We start from the raw sequence: 18392 nt of genomic DNA, 5'->3' as shown, positions 1-18392 counted from the left end.
ATTGACAGATTCTAATTCAAGTTGTCTGCATGGTCAGTGAGGATGTAAGAGTAAAGACAGCAGTGATGGATGCCTGAGGCTGGATACAGGCGGTCAATCAGTCAATCGTTTTGCCAGGATTAAAGGGTAAAAGAGCTGTTAAAATCCAAAAATGCTCCCTGGGAATTTTAAGTTTAATAATCACACACAGTTGCTCGGGTTAAAAGATAGAGCAGTCTTTGTAAAAGTTTAATCACAGGGCCCAAGTTCAGCTTGGGGGCTAAATTGTGCGCTAAATGTACAGAGAGAAGAGTCCTTGAAGCAGATAGCCCAAGTTCATCCCTAACTCACAGTTTTAAAGTGATATCAAGGTATATGGTAAAATTCACATCCCTAGATTAAGACACACTGATGCAAAAGCTACAATTAAGATCCAACTGTTTGTCTGGAAACACCGCTGCCACCACCACGGTTTTAATTTGACAGGATTTCACCGTACCTTTGTGACAGAACAAGCACAGCAGACACAGATGAAAACAGCGCAAAACTGATCAGCAGAACGACTGTCACGCTGGGAGGCCCAATGTCGCTGCACACAAGAAGAAAGAGGAGTCCACAAATGGTTATCAAGACAAGAAAAGGCACGACTGTGTTTGAGGGTGTGTATGGTGTAGACAGATAAATATAGTAAACAATAGAAGGTAAAAGATCTGTTGTTGACAGTCGGGAGCACACCTGCTTATGAGGCCACACCTTGTCTGCTGCTGTTTACACACAGTGGCCTGTTGTGCTATGATTCTGTCTGCTTTGAAGATTAATTTACCTCAGTGTTCAACCATTAGATCCCTTATTTCATATTTTTATGACCTCATGGTTTGACGTCAGCTTTAGTCCATAATCCACTTTTGATCTCTGAGAACTCAGAGTGCCTCAGAGGTAACTTCACAAAGGTTTAGTAAGTATTTAACTTACCGCCTTTGATAGCAGAGCAAAATCTTTTGGTATTTGACATGACCAAGAAATGAGACATTTTTGTGGGGGGCAATAGTCAGAAATAGCTCTTCAAAGGCTGCTTTGAACTTGGCTTTTAAACGCTGTTGGTACAGTAGCAGTTTGTTCAAACGTCAAACACACTTTTCTAAATCTGTAGGGGTCCAACGCGTGCAGTGGTGTGGAACTTTTACATCAATGTTATGTTACTCTTTTTCCTTCATCTGTGAGTTATTAGGAGGTGCCCACAGTGTAGGTGAACTTCACTCCGGAGGAATGCACATGAAAGGGTCTTACATGCAGTGATGGGTCACACAGGTGCAGGGCAGGGGGACTGAGAGCAGAAACAACACAGCAGAGGGGTCCGCTGGAAAAAGCTTTGCAAAACCTATTAACCTCTGCACTGTTTCCAAACACACATACACACACCTGCTGGCTCACACAGAAGCAGTCACATTCTCCAAATGTTTAAGATTTGATGCTTGTACTCTGGGTGAAATATGACGCTGAGTGCATAAAGTTGTGCTAAAAAACACACATGGCTTGGCACATACACACATACACAGTCCTAAAATTAATTCAGGATATTAAATGTGATATCCCTATCATTACATATCACTCCCCCCTTAGTTTAAATTATGAATATTCTAATTGCTGCCTTCAGGGCCTTCTCTTTCAATTGGACATGGGATTATTCCTCCATGTTTTACTTATTGATGGCAGTGAACAACGCAGGACTTTTAATGCCTGAAACTGGCTTTATTACTCAGGGTTGCATCATTTTCCAGGAGAAGAAAAGGAAGAGCAGTCTGTGGTCATCACTCTTCATCTATAGTGGAACAACTGCTGCCATGTGCTCTATAAGCCTCGGTTTGAGTGAATCAATGTGTTACAGACCCACTGGTCTGACCTCTGTTTCTAAACAGCAGGGCTTATTATATCTCCTGAGAGCCAAGCTTGTTATCAGCTGCGTTTGGTCGGTTATTACTCAAACGTTAAAGTTCTCATGACGCAACGGTAACACGCGTTACAGTGTGAGTAACGCGCTCTTGCGCCTCTCCATGCTGCCTTTTGCTGTTTGTATTGTAGAGGGTAGGAGGAGCCACCTTCCTGTGATTGTCTGCATGCTCTCCCTCCCTCCCTCCCTCCCTCTCTCGCTCGCTCTCAGTCTGCTCCGTTCCCTCTCTCATTTTTCCAAACTTGAATATTCTGCTTGCCTGGGAGCTGTCGCCAGCGGAGCAGAGCAGCCAGCTGACTGACAGTGAACGCACCGGGCTGGTTCCTGCTTGTGTTGTGCCGCTTGGATCACAGTTAAGAGGTTGACGGGATCATCAGTAGTGTGCACTCCGTCCTGCGTTTCTTCCAACTTCATTCCGGGCTACTTTCAAGATGACAGAAGAAAAGAGTGTTCGGCGTGTAAAGCTGGTAGGTGTCTGAATTGGGACTGAACTGGGACCCCTCCCCTCCTCTCGGCGCGCAGAGGCGTCTGGCTCGGTCTGGATGTGTTGGGGTTCAGCGCACAGACGCGCGGGGGAGAGAGGAGAGGCGCCCGGGAATAGAAACGAGAACCGGTTGTTATTGATTTTCAGCGTCAGGGGGGATTTTCTTGATGTTTTATCTGATAGCTTCCTGACAAACTCACTGAGGTTTGAAGCGGACTGCGGGTGTAAAGCTCTAACTTAGACCATTAGCCCTTAATGTGGAGGGAATCGTGTTTTTATTTTTTAAAACACGCGGACCCTAGTGAATTTGTGCCATGACTGACAGATTTGCTGCCGGGATTTTTGGCAAATTGGCATTTTGTGTGATAGGCTACTTGTGCGAAGAGTAAGAGAATGGAAGTCATACGATTATTGGGGATAGTTAAATGTTTTTTTTTAAGTATTAAATATGTAATATGCATCGCTTCAAGCTCCCCCGTGACTCCCATAAGTCCCCGAGGCAACCCCAGACCTCAGTTTGGGGACCCCTGCTGCGCTAAAGCACTGCACACTGTTATTGGAATGATTCAGCAGAGAGGTTCGTGTGTTGCTGCCATGAACAGAAGTGTGTCCTTATGTGATATGCATCAAGCCTCTTAAGGCTTCATTTGGCATGAATCACAAACTCGTTGGTTTTCAACAGATAACATATCGGACATGTCATCAAGCTTGTTGTCAAGTTTTCTGCCCTCCTCTAACAGAAATGCAGAAACCTGAACTGTTTGAATTGACGAAAGAATTCAGGGTCCTGCTTTCATGTTCCTCTGTGAAAATGTTGTGAATTCATCTTTTGACACTTTCTCAGATGAGTGTAAAACTCTAGAAGAGTTCTGTGCTGTCATTGGAACATTAATCAGATGCTCATTCATTTCTCACTCTTCACATTCCTGAGCTTCACTGACTCATTAAAGTTTGACAGAAGTGCACATGTCATTTTTAAAAAAGATGCAGCCAAAGTCTTTCCTCTCTGATTACATCTGATCTGAAGCGATGATCACTGACTTAAAAAATCCCAAACAAATCTGCGGCTGGGAAGCGTAGCAGCAAGCCAATGTCCCAGAATTAATTCCCTGTCAAAATATGATGAAATGCACAGAGTTGTCAGTGGAGCGGTGATGTGTCAGTGCACATTATTCAGCTCATGCCAGGCTGAATGCCAAACATTGAACTCCAGCGTGTTGTGAAGATCCTGCTGAGCTCAGCTGAGGGAACATGTCTTTTGTTGAAGTGCTTTGAATGTCTGTGTATGCGTTTGTGTTGGGGAGCGTTTACAGTGAAGGTCACTGTTGTTTTGAGTTTAATGTCACACTTTGAGCCTTTTGTTCCTCTTTATAGAGCTGTAAAATGTACACATCACAGAGCTTAACCACTGTCATCCTGCAAATAATTAGTTGAAGAAGAAGCACAAACCAGCCATGTGCACATCCTATACATGTCTTGTACTTTACTTATTTCTGTCTTTTTTCAGAGCTGTGCTGTCAAATCATTACACAACATGCTTCATCAGGCAGATTACACATCAGCACACTCGTGTGCACTTCCATCTCAAACAGACACGTCACTGCTCCAGGCTGCCACTTAAACCTTCCATAGATATACATTCTCCTTCCTAACCATCAATCTGTTGGGCTGTTTTCCTCTGCTGTCTCTCTTCTTCCATCCTCCCTCTCTTCCTGTCCCTCATTTTTCTCTTTCTTGGATTACCCATGCATCAATCATCTATGACCATCATCACTCTTTCAGTCCAGCCCCAGCTCTCTGACTCTCTCTGTCAGAGAGACCCCTTTAGAGAACCAGTGGGGGTTTCTCTCTTCTGTTGCTCTCACACACATTGCATGGAACACTGTCTGAATACAGCTATATTTCACTTATTTCATTGTTGATTTTTGGTGTATAAAACATTTGTTCTCAAATACTGCAAAAAAGAGTGTAAAGTAGCGTGACGTTGTTTTGACTAGGGGTGCACTGATCACAACTCTCTGGCCGATCACCAATCTTTAAAAAGCCTGACCTGCCAATACTGATTTGGGCCGACACAAATTTTTACTTTTTATTTTTCATAACTGACAGCATATGCCTTCAATGTTCCAATCTTATTTTATTGAAAATCATTGTACAATACCTTTGAAACAATACAATCTTTGCGTTTTACCTTAAACAACCAATACAGTGTCCTGAGTTTGAGGTCTCAGGGCAAAAAGCAACAATGGCTGGCTGTCAGACCTTCCCAGAGGTATACAAGATCAGTTTCATATGAAAGGATAGGCCGATCACTGATCTTTGATCATCGATCACGATCCCCCAAAATTAAGGAAATCAATCGGCCAGCCTATGTCTAGTTCTGACTCTAAGATCATGCGAGATGAATTGCTCATTAACACAAATGTTTCAAGCTTTACATTAAGCAAGTTGTCTTACAAAAGGTTGATGCTGTAAACATCACACATTGCAGTTTTGCATTTTCCTCAAACAAAGCAACAGAGACAAAGTTGCAAGCAAACCTTTCATATTAATGCACCTTATGAAGTGAATTTGGATTTAATACTTAGGACAATTAATAAATCAGTCCTTTGACATTTTGCACACTGAGTGCAACAATTTGACCACGAGTTGGTGTTAATAACACAGCCCACAGCTCACCGCCATGACATGTAATTGGTCTCCTTTTGTCCTTTCTTTCCACATTTCAGAAAAACATCTGTGATTGCCCCCTGGCCATTTCTAAATCAAGTTCAGTCTGACATTTAGCTGATTTATCAAGATGTCTGCAAGCACTTATAAGATCATAAATTATATCATATCCCTCACCTTTACTCAAGTTCTCAGAAAACCTTGAAGACTTTAAATGAAGTCTGGTGTTCAGCAGCTCAGAAATAAGCCCAGTTAGGCAGACTGGTGCTCTGAGAGCACTCTTTTTTTCATCTTCATTTCAGAGGGGACATAAGTCAAACATCCTCTTCCAAGTGGCATTAAAGAGAAGGGTTTGAAACTCTTCTATTGACCTTGATGAAACTTTAAGGCAGACACACTGGAGTTGCAGTGAGGCGTGTATTAAATGAGGTGGTCAGTGTAATTCAGCAGGCACACATACAAAGAGAGGCAATGAATGTGCACCCCTGATGTTTAAAAGTCCCAGACCTCTGCTCCATACCTCCCCATTCGTCATAGTGTCACAGCTTTCTGCAACACCTCTGGACCACAGCAATTCCACAAATTCTTCCTAACGGCTCGAATAAATCATCTCAGAGAGCAGACACGTCCCCATAATATGCTCTGCTCTCCTGAGTTTTTACCCTTGGCTGTATTGTTTGAGATGGTAAATGAGCCGAGAGACCCCTTCTTAGTCAGCAGGCCTTGGGTCTGAATCAGCAGAAGAGGGCTTTGGTGTAAATATGTTATTTGGAGTTCAGTTGGCTCATTTTAGATGAGATGTAGCGCCATTATTTTTATCTAACTGTAAAGTTCTGCCTGTGATTTCTGTCTCTGATACATAACTAAAGTGCTCAGAGCCTCAAAGAAAGCACAAACACTGCACCCAATCTCAACCTGTGAAGTTATCCTTTGCAATTTTGGAGCAACTTCTCACAGAAAGCTCTTTTACAAAAATATCTGAGCAGGAAAATTGCAGTACAGGGACCTCTGACAAGCTGTGCATTAGCTACAAGCGTTGGCAGAGAAGAATATGTGCCAACTACAGCATGTTTAATGGGAAGTGTCGAGCAGGTAGAACAAAAACATTCCTGGGTTCTGCTGCGGTGTTTTGAAAAGCCTTACTTCAGGATTAATTGAGAATAAGAAACATACGTACTCTGTGCAGTGGGCTGAGATGCACTAAAAACTATTGATACTTCAAAGAAGGTCACTTTGCACAAGATGTTTAAGTGAAGGCTGTTATAATTAGTGATGGATTGTGCTCAAACCCAATTCAAGTACTGCAGAGCAGTGTTGAAGGAAAGAGGGGGAGAGTTTATAGCATTGATCAAGGGTTTGAATGTGGGAGCTGAAGCAGACAGCATGGATGGATGTACGCTGTGACAGATTGCCTCCTGTTTTTGTCTCCACATGCCTTTGATCTCTTCATTGCAATGAGTGCAATGAAGGTCCCTGCCAAGAGACACATTGCCTGTCTCCCTGATACATTTCCCTCTGCATGGAGATCAGCAAAGACTAGTCATGCGTAGGAATGAAGCCTCCTCTGCTTTAAAAACAATATAAGTGTGATTTTAGGTGATGATCTGCACCTTACTTTTCTGTGAGTTTGAGTTTGGAATGAGCCGTTTCACCCAGAGAACAAAGTAACTCCTATTTCCCCATCCTTCATATTGATGCTTGGGTAGGGAGTGAATAGATTACTGGTCAGTTCTGGTGACAACTGTGTCCTTTCTGCTCTGATATTACAACCTGGTTGTTTCTGTTCAACTGCTCTGAAATGTTAATGTCCCTGCTCTAAACTTCAGGCCTTAGTATGTGAATCCATAGGGCTCACTTTGTTTACTGTTCTCCAGAAGGGATCAATAGATATTTGCTTTGGCTTGAGGCATTAAAGACTGTAATTGCCTTTTGTTTCATTTGGTCAGTATTAAATAAGTCAAAGCTCCAAATCAAATCCGTTCTTCTCGCTCATCATCATCTAATCACCATCGCATAATTTTCAGATTTCAACTGTATCTCTGTATTGATTCTTCAAAGATGCTCCTGCTAATTTCTAGGAGCAGAAACTGAACTTGCAATTATATGAGGAGCAAAAATTGATCATGGGCCTAATTGGGAGGGGAACCTGAGAGCTGAAGTTATTCATTTACTTTAGTGCCATTAATTAAAAGAATACTTAAAGTTGCTCTGCAGGGAGTTGATCCCATGATATGAAACAATGTTTAAGTTATACCTACAAAGAAGCTGTGTTAGCTAACATTACAAACCGGTAGGGATAAGAGAAAATTTTTCTGTTTGACAATATCAAAATCGGGATTCAAATTCTTCATTTCACTCTTTGTTTATAAACTGGATTGGAATAAAGTTTGCACTTTTCTCCAGCAGAGGATGAAATGATTCCCCCTTACTCATGTGATGAGCATTTTATGGGAAAAAATGTCTCTAGATATAGTCTGTAGACATTATCATCATCATTTAACTTTTTTCTGCATGGGCTGGTGTTAAAAAAGCAAACTAAAAATCACAAAAATGGTAAATATTGAAGAATCGCAATTTAAATCGAATTGGCACCCCAAAAATCGTCATAGAATGGAATTGCAAGAATAGCATATTGTCCCAGCCCTACAAACTGGTATATGTGGGGATCATCTTACAGCCCAGTCCTTAAAGATTAACGAGTAAAAGTCAGTTCAGCAGAGGCCCTGTTGGTTTCAGATTCTTCAGGTAGTCTTTTTGATTGAAGGGTGTCACTTTAAAGTGAAACTTTTTAAAACTTCTTAAATGATAAACACCCCATAAATATGTCTTTGGGCATTAATTGTCTTTTGATGCTTTTGAGATTTTTTTAAAGCCCAGATGTTATTGTGTGAATGAGCTCCAGTCCGTCAACGTTTGAGCTTTGCGTTGACTGCAGTAGGTAAATATTAGAAAAGAGTGCAGATGTTTAGAGTAAGTAAGAGGAGTCAGTTTGAAACAGTTTTTTTGTTCATGTGAACAATGGATAGACTGAGACAAAAAAGTTGGACCGGTTTGGTTTGAATTGAAAAAAGTAGGTGTGATTGTGGCCTCTACTTGTCCTGTTGTTATAACATGTCCAAAACACTGAAACCCTCAAAGCACCAGAGTCTTAACCCTGAGAATCCACTCAGACAGGAAGAGACAGTGAGCTTTCCTCCCCTGCCTAACAGCAGCAGCTGCCGAGCAGCCAGCCAACCTCCCCAGGCTAGTTAACAGCCAGCTGCCTGCATCTGCTCCTGCAGCGATGCACGTGTTTCCCATGATCTCACCTGCTGGCAGCAGGATCCTGGGATCAGGCCCAGCCCCTCTGTCCTGCTGCCCACCCCAGAAGCCTCTCTGCTGGGTGGAGTGTTCCACACCTCCTCCCTTAGAGGTGGTAGAGGTTTGGAGCTCTGCCCAGGGAGTAGCGGGTGTGACACAGAGGGTGTATAGTGCACATGTGTACACACCATGGTGAGTTAACATGGCTTTTCAGTCTGTGTCTGTGCTTGCAGAGGGTTCAGATTATTAACATTGAATGTACTATCTGAGGTCAAAAGACTCTACCGAATGCAAAACAAAGCAGATTTGTAGGAGCATAAACTATACAACTTGCTTCACACATCAGTGCATTAAAAGATTGTTTCATAAATACTACAGAGGAAACCTCTTACTACTGTTCACTCTGTTTCCAGGCTGTTAAATAGAAGTGATAGCCCGCTGTTATAAACATACTCTACAGCAATGCCAGCTCAGGCTTGGATTTAGTTGCAATAAAAATGTGGAATTGGGCATGGAGGGAGAGAGATAAGTCTAAAGAGACAGATCGTGAGGGTAGGTGTAAACAGGAGGAGGCGTAAAAAGACGAGCTTTGAGGATGTTTGTAGGATTCTGGGGAGGGTTAATAGCAAAGCCGGGCAAAGAACAAAACCAGAGAGGAATACTAAAAGTCATGGGGGTAGAGGCTAAAACCATTCCTTGGCTTACTCATGCTCTCACATACACACATACATGCTTTCATCATCCACCAAGCAGGCAAGTTTATGGAGCAGCTTCTCTCTAAAAGCAGCTCTTATCCTGCCCTGTTCGCCAATTACGGTGATCTCCAGGAATCTGACATTCTCCTACAATGTTCTGCTTAACATAGATCATCTGTCAGAGCCTGCAGGAGGCTGTTTAGCTCCTAAAAATCTACTCGGTGTAATCCAACCTCAATTTTCCTTAATGATTAGCAGTTCCCATGAACCAGCCTCCAGCAGAAAGTCCTCGGACAGGGCCTTTTCCATCTACTGGACGTCAGTTCAGTTCAATATTGATATAGCAGTGGGCATTGTTAACCTTCACAATTACTCTCTTTGGTTTCGCTGCACCCGAGGGAGTTGGCTATTTTTAAGAAAGCCGGCAGTGTAAGACAGCTATTGTTTAGCAAACAACCTATTGATTTGTGTTGGCTTTGGTTGCAGGGAGAGTGTAGTTTTGTTTTCTCCATTTACAAACACATTATTCTGAATGTTTGAGGGAGTATGTTGGAGCTAACTGAATCTTTAATTCATTTAAGTGTGGCTTCTTTCTCTCTATATGCTTTCACAGAATTTTGGATGCATACATTTACATATTTCTGTGATATTACACTGCCTGTATTTTCCTCACTGAGGCTTTCTTCTGTGAGAGTTTAAGATGACTACTTTGCACTAAAAAAGGCCTTTGACATCTTTGTTTCTGCTATCAGCAAGTGAGGATCTGCATTTGGACGCTTGTGTTGCAGTGCAGTCGCTGGAAAAATACAGCATGTCTCATATCAATAATTTAGAGAGGGTAAAGAAAAAAAGAAGTGGTTCTCTGAGCTCATCTGTTGTTTTATGAAGCAGCCTGTAACGGTATGTCCCATCCCAAGCAGGAGCAAATGATTGTTTATCGGTGATAAATAAAAACTGATTGAACAAATAAGAGCTACAGCCGATGACATTTGAATGCAGGGGGCCTGCTGAGCCAATCGAACAGCAGCCAAAGAAAACAATGGCTCATATAGTCTCCCCCCCTGCGAAGGAAATGCCAAACATTACAGCACTGTATAAATAGAAAGCTGTGACTTTGTAGAGCAGGCCTGGGAGATAGAGGACAGGAACCCCCTCCCTGGGGTCACACTGATGGCAAGGTCTCCCACCTTTCTACTCTCCCTCCTTTGTTGCTCTTTTGTTTTTTCTCGGTCTGGGTGTGTGTGTGATCTATTTTTGAGCTGATTTCTCACGCGCCCTCTCCCTGCCATTGGCTCTTTCATCGTGCTTCTGTATTTTTAATATCTCTCCTTCTCTGGCACACAGTCATAATACATAAGTGAAAACCCCACAAACACCTCCTGCTTTATCGATGCACCATCTTCTACACCTGAAGTGGAAAATGGCCCTCTTGGATCTATTACATTGGGTTTGACCCAAGGTGAAGGCAGTTCTTAGAGCAGGGGAAGCATGTGTTTAATGGCTTTTGGTCAAGCAGCCTATTCTTACTGCTGACATCTCGGTGCAGTTCACTTTAATGTAACGCTTGTGAGGAAAATTCTCTTTGCGTCTGGATAAATGCAGCCCATGCACATGGTCCGACAACGTGCAGCACGAGGTGTGGCGGTACGGCCTTCTGCACCCAGGCTGGGATGGAGAATCCATCTGGGGTTTAAAATATAGAATCGTCGATTTAATTTTGTCATTTCACACTTTTTCTTTTCTCCCCTGTATCTCATTTTTAGAGAGGGAGGGAAGGGGGGAGACAGAACCGTTCCTAAAACGAGGTTAGTTGCTGCGACTACGTGTAATGAGGTTACGTATGATTCAGCCGAGACAACTCCAACAAGTCTTTCATCTGCACTATCTTTTCTATCAGGCGAATAAATGTATTTCCCCCGGCTGGCAGGCGGCACAGACAGTTTGGAAGGATTGAACCTCAGCACGCATACACAAGGACACACACATTCGCCACCAAGACAGACTCTCTTTCAGACTTTCTTTCTGTTTCTCAATATAATCACCACGCACAATGGGAGTAGTTATAAGAGAAAAAAGTTTTTCTCTTCCTGGAACATTCCTTATTTCTATCTTATGAAGCCACTGCAGGGAGGAGAAAAATGTCCACATTCCTGTTGTTTTCAAGTACACAAATCTATTTTAGATAACTAGCACAGCCGGGTGTTTGGTGTTCATTAATAAGAAAAGTTGTCAAAACTGCTACCAGGCTTGTCAGTGCTTTAGTGACTTTATATTGACCCAAGTGTTTTCTTCCTCTAGAATCAATAACACCCCCTAGGACGACATCATTTAGGAATTTAACTTGGCAAGCTGCTGTTGAATCTGCAAGCTCCTTCTGGATCAGTCAGCCTGCTCATTACAAGACACATTCAAAGTCATCAGCTGTTTTTACCGATGGAAAACCTTAACAGAAATATATCGTCAATCTTTATACAGCCAGCTATTGTTTTCTTGACAGTCTTTCCCAGGCTAATGTAAGTGTACAGAGGCCGGGGATGCAATTTCCCTCTGAAAAGAGCCTCTTTTCGGGAGCTGAAAGTGCTGTTTATGTGGTGCGTAGATTGCTTTTTCACACGATGGGAAGTCAATTTGCATATATATGGAAAACACCAGTAAAAGGTAAGCCATTAACTTGCCTTGCTCTTGTGCACATACGCACACATACGCAGGGTTGGGGGGGAAAATATAGAAAAATTGAAGCTGAATTGGTGTCAACTGTCAATACAAGCTGGTTTGTTTTCTGCAAGGCAAGACAATGGGTTTTTTCGAGTTCTGCTGGGTGTGCTTTTTCACCCCATCATTTTTACTTAAAGTGTTTTTGGATTCATGAAGCCATGCTAGGGAATTGTTTTGTTCCAACTATTAGAAAGTGTGAAGATCTCTAGAGCTCAGTCACAGAAAATACTCCAGAACAAATGGACAGTATTCATGGGGAGTCCAACTTGAGGCATAAAGAGTGTAGCTAAGGTGTAACTTAGTGTAAGATTCTCATTTCATCATTTCCTTACGTTTTTTTGCTAAAGAAACCATTAGAGAAAGAGTCAAGTGTCCACTTGACTGCAGCCGGATGTTCGGGGTCAACAACAGCTCATGACCCTGACACTAGCCCCTGAGCTGAAGGCCTGCATATTGATGACATTTGTTGACAGCTCATGTTAGCTTCTGTCTCCTTCCCTCTTCATCCTGCCCTCCAGCATGCTCAGCTCTGTCTGAACACCTACTGCTCTGCTAACTTCTGATCCTGGGTTTGTTCCCACCTGGGCAAATGCACATGAATAATGGAGGTGCTATGAAGTGAGACAGGGGAACGGTTGCTTCCCTGTGTTGTGCTGAAGCCAGATAAGGCTCTCCACTGCTGAAAAAGAGTCTGAGAGCGCTGATGAGACGACGTCTGACAGCATTAACTTTATTAGCTAGAGGCTGCCAAGCTGTAACAGGCAGATGTATTAAGTGGAAGGTGAAAGCGAGGAGGTGTGTTCTACTCACTGTCACAACCCTGTGAAAATCTCATTTCATTCTGCTTTCATGTTTAAACGTATTAAACCAATTAGCAAGTCTGACTCGGCCTTGCGCTTGACAAAAAATGGATTGTTTATTTTATTTTCAGTGTCTTGCATCAGCAAATGTCCTTCACACAATTGAGCACTCATCAGCACTGCTGACAGGCAGGGAGGAGAATATGGGAAACAAATACAGCCGTGCAAATGCGAGTGGGTGTATGTAGCACATGGTGACAGGCCTGCAGAGTCATGGGAGAAGGGTTATAAAGAGAGATACATGTGCATGGAAACATATAGACTAAACAAACACTGATGTTACTTCCCAAACACGTATAAGACCCCCAAGCTAACACAAACATGTTACCCTCAGAGCTAGCTCAACACAGCTTGTAAAGAATGTGTTGCACTATAATGAACAGGTAATTATGCAAATAAGAATCCTTGACAGGTGAGAATGTGCCAGACTCATTCCCTTGGAAAGATTTGATATGATTTGTTGATGAGGTTGTCCCTGTTTTCATAATCATCACCAACAATGGTTCTGTCTCTGTATTAAAGCTGCATGATATGACCAAATATCTAAAACATAACTTCAAAGAAACAGTTCTGGGAAATATAACCTCTGGCATCTGTGAACTTGTAACCTTTAGACTGACTCTTGAAAAGGCCAACTCATGTTGAGGTCAAATGGTTCTTGTGTTAGAAGAGTAATGTGTGTTGTGCTTTTTCAAAGGGAAAGAGTTACACTTGCATGTGAGAAAACTAAAATGAAAATTCAAAGTTCATTCATCTCTTTTTATGGTTGAAAAATATAATGATGAGTAAGGGAAAATAGAAAAACATGTAGTAAATGGCACAAGGTACCACATTACCTCACACTTTTTAATAAAATGCATGTCTGTACTTGTATATATTAACCAAAAGCAGATTTTCTTATTTTAAACTATCTATATTATATCCTATTTTTCAAATTTAAGGAGAAGACTAGTTTCCTACTGCGCATACATACTTCATGGTGAGTTCCTGTGAGTTCCTGGTACTGTTACATAACAAAAGCAGCTTCTGTGAAATCAATGAGGCGCAGTGACATGAGCCGAGATAACTTCTCCCCAGAGTTCTTGCCCATGTTTTCTGTATTAGAACTTATAACCAGGGAATGGATACGCTGACTGGTAGAGCGGGACAAAGTGTCTGTCTGATGACATTTTCTTAGTCCACTGATGTGCTGGATGAGAGCAGGCTGACCTTGAAGCCTGTCAGATGCAGCCTTTCGGAGTGATAAAAGCGCCTTTCTTGTGAAAATGTTTTTCACCCGTGAAATGTTTCCCTCATTAAACCTTCACAGGCAGTGTGAGAGTTAATAAGTTAGAGTAGATGTAGAATAAATTACTCATCAAATCAACATGCAGTTACATGTTTTTGGTAATGAGAAAAGCAAATGCCTTAACAATTTTCAAAATGTGTCAAAAAGCAAAATAACACTCCAGCTTTAGTATCAATAACTGAAATCAAATCAGACTCCAGTTTAGCAGTTAAAGGGTTAAGGCTAAGCCGTCTGCTTAGCTGCGCTGAATGTGAAATGGAAACACCGGCTTGGCTGCATTACTGTTTACATTCTATGAATAGGAATCACATGTTTGGTGAAATCAGCCCGCTCTGAGGCCTGCTGCCGAGAGACAGAGAAAGGCAGGAAGAGATAGAAAGCAGAGAGAGGAAAGACTGAGCCAGAGGAAGTGGGAAGAGGAGTGAGGGAAGAGGGAAGAGGGCAGAACGTAAAAAAAGAAATGAGAGTAAAAAAGATGGCCAAAGGAACCCCAACTAGTTTCTCATTCGTTTTTTCTCATGCAAGGATCCCCTTCATTTAGACACACCAAAGACTGCAAAATAAGTTTAATGTCCCTCTTGATACCACATATAAAATCACATGTGCTTTCTGGTGTCTTTTGGTCAACTCTGAGGCTTGTCGTTTTTTGGCCTATCCCACTTCCTTTCTCAAAACCGTAGCAGTTTAAAACTATTCTCTCTGAATGTCTGGCAAATCTCAGCAGAGCCTGGTTCTGACATGTCTTATTCCCGCGGGTATTTTTATCCCCAATTGCTCCAATAAAATGAGTTCCAAAAATGGCTAGCATTTTAATCCACTAATGCAACTGAATTCCACTCAGTCCACTCAACAATGTCCTGTTTATTTCAGATTTAAAAGCCTGGCTAGGGGGATTATAAGTTAAATGCCATATTTAGGGCCTCAGCTTTAGCTATGTTTGCTAACATGGTCACTAATGAAAGCACTCATACAGCACTGCTGCACTGAGGTGTTTTTATTTTCCTCTCCCAGCTTGGTCTGGGCTAAACTGTGAGGAAGTTGTGACTCCTAACATCCAACAAACAGGGCAGCCATTCTCTGTGGAGAGACATGTTGGCTTCTGGTCTGGTTTACCTCATAAAGTAATGAATGAAGGCCTTCTGCTGTACAAAAACAGGCTTGAGGCAGAGAGAGAAATCAAACAGCCATCTTGACTTGACATGTTTGAACATTTTTCTCCTACTATACAAATTTTAACCTTTATCTTGACGTGTTCTTCCAGGCAGGTTTTAGTTATCCGGCTAATGTGTAACTGTTTCTCACGAGTGAGCTAGCAAATGAAGCCTGTCATTTGTTAGCATCTTAACCCTTTTTTGCCTGTTTCGTAGATATCTCTGGAATACTCATAGCTGAATAACAACACGTTCAGAGCAGATTAAGGTCACAGACTACATGCAGGACTTGTAAACTTGTTAGCATCTGTCTTTATTTAGCCGAAAAACCACTGTGAAGAATCAGCCTGATGGCTAGCAGAGCATAGTTAGCCTGTATCAGACACTGGCAAACAACTCTTTTACTCGTGCTCCCCAGGGTCAAAACATCAAAGCAGCTGCTTAACCATTTTTTTTGTGTTACCTTTGTGTCAGATGTTACAAAAAATCTGGTCAAGCCAGCCCTGGATATCATTAGCTCACTTCTTGACAAGGTTGCCAAACGTGTTTTGACTGTGAATCCAAAGAATGTGATTTTGGTTAACAAGTTTCTTTGGTTCAGAGTTAGCAAAAGCTGCTAATTACAACTCTCACTTCTCTCAAGTCATAGTTATCATGAGCACATTAGCTATAGGTTGGGCAAAAGATGAACAGATGTCAGATTCTGTCAATTTTTTAATAAGCTAAGAAGTTAAACCATGAAGGTTGATTTTTTAATTATTTATTTATGTAACCAGGTGAACAATTTATGATAGAGTGTTTTATCACTCATAGCATCTTTAACCTTGAGAAATGAGACTTAACAGCTGAAACACTTAGTACTGCACACTGTACCTTTAAGGTTTCAGACACTACATAGAATAGAATAGAATAGAAAATACTTTATTTATCCCCGAGGGGAAATTCAGGAGTCACCGCAGCATTTAAGAAAACAAAAGTAAGAAAGAGTATAGAAAGTGCAAAAAGGTCCATAAGAAATTAGATGACGACATCCCGTCCACCACTCGTTCACCACTCTCCAGCCCAGCCAGTCTCCACCTCCACAGGGTCCAAGACTGAGCCTCCCCAGCAGTCTGTTCAGTCTCTGTCTCCTGGATCCTGTCTGCTCACAGCAGGCGAAGCTCCTCCAATGTGGGGCCGGCGTCCGATGTCAGCTCCGTCAGCCACGTCCTTGAACAGCACGATGCCGCTGGGTTAGCACGGCTAGCTCGTCCATCCCCCGGGACTAGAGCCCACGTTCCCAACTACGATGAATGGAAGAACAGGTCCACGTCGTCACCTCCCAGCTCACACCCGAGAACCAGCACGTCGTCCTCACCTCGAGGGAAATCATCAAGCCCTACACTAGTTAGCATTGACATGCTACAGGCTGCTAACAGCTAATTTCGCATGTAAACAATGCAGCCATGGTTACATGTAGGATCTCCAGACAAACACAGGAGAAAAGTAGTAAAAAATATCGCTGAAGTCACAAAAAATTTGGTGTCCGTGACCAACAATGAACCATACGAAGTGATGATCCACTCCAAATACAAAGATGACGAAAAAGAGACGAAAAAATTACAAGAAACTGACAAAGACGAGAGAGCTGCTGCAACAGGCAGCTACTTGGGCAGCGCCTAGCGCTACATGTAGCTACATGTCATTTTGTCCACTACCTTCTTTTAGTGAGAATTTGACTGACAGTCCAAAAGGAGATATAATGGTCACTTTAGGGAGAAGGAAGTAGTGGGAGGTTGTCAGGTGATACAACCATGTATGATCTGATAATTCATTTCAGATTTTTGTTTAGATTCAGTCTGAAAGCCTGAAGGTATAAGTCACTGTGGGTTAGATCAAAGATGAGCACAGTGATGTAAATGCATACATGTGTTTGTTAATACCCATACAAATGACCTATACAAATGATGTTTTTAAAGAAACAAGTTTATTCTTTATGTCATGTCAGTGATTTTATTCTTTAAGAGGTTTTTCTTGCAGATTCATGCTGTTTTAAAAAAAACATAGGGAGAAAAATGTAGATTTTCATGATCAAAGTCTTTCAAGATATCCTTTGGATGTTGTATTGACCTAAGTTTGATTGCTAAATCTCTGGAACAGCTGACGAAAATTTAAATTTGAAAAAGAAAACTGAAGTGCAATCATTAAAAATGTTGCAATAACACTACACAGAGTTTTAAAATGTTTCTTGTTAAAAGAGGAAAAAAAAAAAAAACAATATCATCAGCGCAGTGGAAATGCAGCTATGTTTCTGTTTTAGTCCCATAGGTGGTGTGGTGCCCCTCCTGACAACAACAAGAGTCCATTAAAGTCCCATTTTGGCTCACCAGCTGTGCGACAATGATTCAGGGGGGAGCACTTTGGTTTTACAAGTGGATTGTTTATATGAGGATAATCATCTTTGTTCCACGAAAGCCTTTTCTCCAGGCTCGTGCGTGCGTCAACAAAGTGAATTTAAACACATGCAAACAGACACCCAGGGGACTGTCAATGTGCTTTAAATAATCTGCTTCTTTTATTGTTTTCATGCTGCTAATATTATGTAAAGACAGAAATAGTGACATCACTTTTTTCTATATTGAGGAATCCTCCAAAGTTATTTCTCTTAAACTGCTTCTTGCAAATCCCACTTACTGCCACATGTATTGGATCTGACAGAATATGAATAAATCTCTTTATATACTTTATATACAGTGGTATACTCATTAGAAAACAAAAACTTCAATTCAATTACTGATTTTTAGAGACCAAATTTCTCATAAGTTTCAGATCTACTCAGGTTAGCTGTTTGCCTGCCAATTAAAGGTTTAGTATTTGACTCCCGGCTTCCTCTTCATCTCCTGCTCACAACAGTCTTAAAACTTGCAAAAGTTAGTAGAAGAAGCAGATTCACAGTCTGAGCGAGTAGCCTCTTGTAACCCATGCATGTCTTACTCCTGTGATGTGCAGTGAATTAAGAGTCAGGATACAGTATGTAGGTTCTGGTACCCCAGTCTCATCTGCTGTGGCAAAAGACTGAAATACAGATTCATGGGCCGTGTGTCCGGGGTCTGCTCAAGCATCTACCGACTGCATTAATGAGGCTCTTTTTTGTTGTTGTTGTTGTTTTCTAATCCAAATTTACAGAGAAAACTTTCCAGAGTTGTGCATGATCATGCTAAAACGAACAAGTTTGTTGGACGTGCTCATTTTTTGGTGAGCAGTGAACTGAGCGGCCTGGTTTGCCACTGTGACACGTCCACTCATTTTCTGGGAGAATCCAA

The 18392-nt window shown here is 41.8% G+C and overlaps 1 protein-coding gene across 4 annotated transcripts in view; it reads left to right on the top strand.

Annotated features, from left to right (window-relative positions):
- Window positions 1-18392, top strand: part of mid2 (midline 2) — a 159946-nt gene that overhangs the window by 51455 nt on the left and 90099 nt on the right. For 2 of the 4 annotated variants that reach the window (XM_074674169.1, XM_074674166.1), the window contains exon 1: window positions 2180-2394. The exons of the other annotated variants lie outside the window; for them this stretch is intronic. The gene's annotated coding sequence lies outside the window, so the exon portion shown is untranslated. Of the gene's footprint in view, window positions 1-2179; window positions 2395-18392 lie in introns of those variants that run through there. 4 annotated transcript variants of the gene reach the window in all.

This window comes from Halichoeres trimaculatus, unplaced genomic scaffold, assembly GCF_033239565.1.
Source record: "Halichoeres trimaculatus isolate MK-OKI-2021-1 unplaced genomic scaffold, fHalTri1.1 fHalTri1_scaffold_7, whole genome shotgun sequence".
NCBI classification, from domain to species: domain Eukaryota; kingdom Metazoa; phylum Chordata; class Actinopteri; order Labriformes; family Labridae; genus Halichoeres; species Halichoeres trimaculatus.
The sequence above is the reverse complement of the archived record's forward strand: the minus strand, read 5'-3'. Positions and strand labels throughout refer to the sequence as shown.